A 4595-nucleotide genomic window follows, 5' to 3' on the forward strand; every position below is an offset into this window, starting at 1 on the left:
ACACTCACATAAATTCGTGGCACAGGAGCTTTGAGTTTCAGTCCACACATGTCAAATAACATAATATCAATATAAAACAAGCACTTCCAAGGCCAGCAATTCGTCGATATGAAGTTGCAGTCAATGAATCTGCTTTTGAAAGGAACGACTGCTAGGTAAGGGATAATACTGCATTTCACCAACTTGAAATTCCCTTTGACCTTTAGCCACAACCTAGCAATGACAAAAGAGAGCAATGATGGATGTAGACACATGAGTGAGTTGATAACTGGGAGTGGTTATTTTCTCTTTAGAGCTGTGCGTGTTGGGTGATTAGAAATACAAAAGTAGTGCAGGAAGCTCCCTGTTGTGTGAAACAATAACTACAGCAGATGATTGTATCATGCAGTTTATTTCATTGTGTTTGCAAAAGCAATTTATTTTATTCTCATATTACCTTGCATGGCGGCAATGTAAGGCTTCTATTCAGGACAGGTAACATAAAGCTACAACCACAGTCTTTTTTATCGACATGTTACCATACTGATTTAAATATTGTCAGGTTGTACATGTTGTAAGTATTCTAGCTAAAAAGGGGTGCTTTTTAGGTCTGTGTTTTTCACTTTTTACAATCATAAAACTTGTCTTCCATTACTGCCTAGCTCTGCCCCATTGCTTTAGCCTCTCACACCGCCAGAAGTGGGTTCCCATAGTACAATCTGTTCAATTTCCAGCCCTGATAGGAGGATGAGATCTTTGTAGCAGATAGCGGTGTGAACAGACTTAAGTGGAGGCAAATGGGAAAAGTCAGAAAGCGAGGGTATAGTAGAGTTAACATACTGGGATGGGCGATTGTTGAGGAAGAGAGCGATCAAGAGAAAGCGACTGAAGGAGAGTGATTGTGGCGAGCGAGTCTCATGTGAGTCTGTGACCATTGGGATCTCGCTAGACGCAGAGAGCGTGAGCTCGAGAGCGCACGCCGACTGAGCGGGAGGTAGACGGAGCAAGATTCAGCTCCAGCGCTCCAATATATACATATGGACTCATAAAGCAAGAGGCTTTCGGCAGCACTTATGAACAATATGCAGAGACTTCCTGTATGACCATACTCACCTGTGTTGTAACAGAAAACTCCATTACTTTTTCCTCACTATTAAACCATATCCAGTTACCCAAATCATCATGTGGCCATCATTATACAACATAATTGGGGATGAAGAGCAGGAACATCACCGGGCAGTCGAGATGCAAAGCGCCAATCCACCTCCTGCTTTTCTTCAAGTGCTATGTAGGCCTGCCATTCCGTGGCTTCAGTGGGAACCACTTTTCACCACCTACCTGGATGCTGTGGGAGGCACAGACTACCCCACTGCTAGAAAAAGAGCCACGCTACTGAACGTCATAGGGTTGGAAGAGCAGAGGATATTTGTGAGATTAAACTTCGAGCTGGTGGAGGATGTCGATGATTATGTCTTTAAAGAAGCCATTATACTCATAGTGAATCGGTTTTCCAATAAAGAAAACACAGTCCTACACCGGATTAAGTTCTACAATAGGAAACAGGTTTTGGAGCTGGTGGACGGCTATGTTACATGGATGAGAGAGTTGGCAGCTTTTTGTAACTTTGGCAACAACACAGAGAACATGGTCTGTGATACGTTTGTGGTTCAAACCAACTCGAGAAAGGTCCAGAACAAATTCATTGTGGAAAAGGAATTGGTGCTCCACTAAGTGATTCAGATTAGCAGATCCATTTAGGAAACCTCCAATAGGCACAAAGAAATGGCGGTAAGGGGCCCAAACCCAGAAGTGCATGCAATACAGTAATGTGGCCACAAAGAGAAATCCTGGTGGGATGACAAAGATGACCGAGTCAGCAGGAGAGAAACATTGAAATGCCATAGGTGCACTAGCACCCGACACTTGGCCAACAATAGGGAGTGGCCAGCCAGGAACAAAGAGTGTTCAAACTGCCCCAGGTTCAGACACATAGCGGTTGCTTCCGAATGGAAGGGCAAGAAAATTATGTCAGTGGTCGTCGATAGCGGTGCAATAAAAGAGGAATCGTCAGACGAGGATAAGCCGACCGTCATCATGGTCAAAAGTGTCATGGCAAGAAGAGAGAAGCCACACTGCATAATCAGAGTTGACGGAATAGAAATCAGAGTCATGGCTGAATCTGGCTCCGACCTGACCATTCTGCCAATACGCACATACAAAGAGATGATGGGCCATGACAAAGTGGAGGTCTTGAAGACCAAACACAATCCCACAGTGTTTGGAGGCACATTTGTCTGCTGGGGTACATCAAAGGCACAGTAGAGCTAAAAGGAAGGAAAACATACACCAAAGTATACTTCGCTGATACTGACCTTGCTGTGCTTGGGTGGGATGATCAAGCAAATTTAGAAATAAAGCTTGACCCCAGCACAAGTGATCAGGTACTAGCGGTGACCAGGGGAGGAGCATCGGTATTGAAAGAGGAGTTCCCAGAGTTATTCTTGAAGGGATTGGGCAGAATTAAAAACTTGTGCAAAACATCAGGCTACGCCAGAATGCCATCCCTGTCAAACACAAAGTCAAGCTGGTACCGGCCACGGCAAGGTAAGGACTAAAACAGAAACTAGAGTAGGTGGTCAATAAAGGCACAATAGAGACCATAGAGTCATCAGACTGGCTAAGCCCAGTGCTACTCATAAAGAAGGAAGGCTCATATGATTTGAGAGTATGCATAGACTTGCACAGTCTAAACCTAGAGATTATCACAGACGGTTACTCGCTTCCCAGCATCAATGAGTTAATTTTATTGATGAAGGAGGTGAAAGTCTTTTCAAAGCTGGACATGAGTGATGAGTACCACCTAATCACGCTACACATGGAATCAAGACCACTGGTGGCATTCATCACCCTGTTCGGCACATTCCAATGCACAAGAATGCCATTTGGAGTGTGCTTGGCTGCATCCGCCTTTCAACAGATGATGAAGTCCTTACTCAAAAACATGAGTAATGTAGCCTACTTCCAAGATGACAATCCTATATGTATGCAGAAGACACAAATACGCACAACATGGTGTTAAGGGAAGTACTCCACAAATTGCAAGATGTAGTGGTAGGGATATGATATTAAAAGTGTGCAATCAGTGTTGAGGAAGTGGACACCATATCCAAAGAGGGAATTATTCCTGAAAGGATCTTACTGAAAGCCTTGGTAAAAACTCCTGCACCAACCAATAGGGAAGAGCTGAGATCCTTTCTAGGCCTTGCAGAATATTATCCAAATTTCTGCGCAGGTTTTCGGAAGAAACAGCACCCCTCAGAGATCTGCTGAAAAAAAGAACAGAGTACAAATGGAACCCGACCCAAGAAAGGCCGTCGTTCAGAGAAGTGAAAGACAGAATATTAAGTGCACTGTGCCTACGACTGTTCTATCCCCAATGGAACACGGTTGTCGCCACGGGCACCAGTGCCTATAGTCTAGGTAAGACCCTAACCCAGAAATTGGTTAACACTAAAAAAGTGGTATTGCATCAAAAACGCTGAAAAAGGTTTTTCAACAATTGGAAAAGAAATGTTGGCGTGTGCTTCACCTGTCGAATACTTTAGGATGTGTGGGGCACCGGGTTCATGTTCCTTACTGACCACAAACCACTCATACACATGCTGAGCCCAGGTGGTACCAACATGTCCACCCCCAGGTTAGCACGCATAGCTGCAAAGCTACAAGAGTACACATACAAGATTGGACAAATAGCAGGATGGAGGAACACAAAGGCTGACTGCATGTCGAGACTGCCAGAGTCAGATGGTCCTGCGTCGACATGCCTGAAAGATGAGTGTGTAGTGACATCCGTGGGAGACCTAAACTGCAGGATTGTATGAAGATGGGGAAAATCTCTGGAGAGATGAGGCAGGCAAAGATCCTGCGACATATGAAATAACCAACTGGGTTCACAAAGGATGGCCCAATGATAGAACAATCCCAGAAGGACTCAGGCCATTCTGGAAAGTAGCAGACAAAATATATGAAGCAGATGGATAGCTCTTTGGAGGAGATCAAATCGTACTGCCTGTGGGCATGAGGAACATAATCTTTTGCAGGACTCACTCAGGACATCTCGGCACTAGCATGAGATGACGTTGTGTCAGGGATGTACACTGGTGGCCGGGCATGGGTAACAACACTCAAAATATGATGGCCCGGTGTAAAGAGTGCATAAACAGTGACAAATGCCTGAAGGTGCGACAAGCACCTCTGATTCCAAGAGAGATACATGAAGGGGTGTGCAATACATTGGGATTAGATTTCATAGGCCCAATGGAAGCAATGGGGCAGGAGCATAGATACAGGATCGTAATGATTGACTACTTATCCAAATGGGCGGGAGACGAGTTTGTGGCGAACATCACCACAACAACGGTCATTGAAGTGTTGACTGCAGTGTTCCAAAGGGAAGGATTTCCCAAGCAGATAGTCACAGACAATAGGGCCCAGCTAGTATCCAGGGAGATGGAGAGATTTCTGACGGAAAACAATATCAAACAAGTTAAAGCCTCTCTATATCACTCTCAAGCAAATGGATTGGTTGAGAGAATGAAAAGGTTCATGAAGGGTAT

This window comes from Ambystoma mexicanum, chromosome 6q (assembly GCF_040938575.1).
Source record: "Ambystoma mexicanum isolate Mex_15411 chromosome 6q, UKY_AmexF1_1, whole genome shotgun sequence".
Classification (NCBI taxonomy): Eukaryota; Metazoa; Chordata; class Amphibia; order Caudata; family Ambystomatidae; genus Ambystoma; species Ambystoma mexicanum.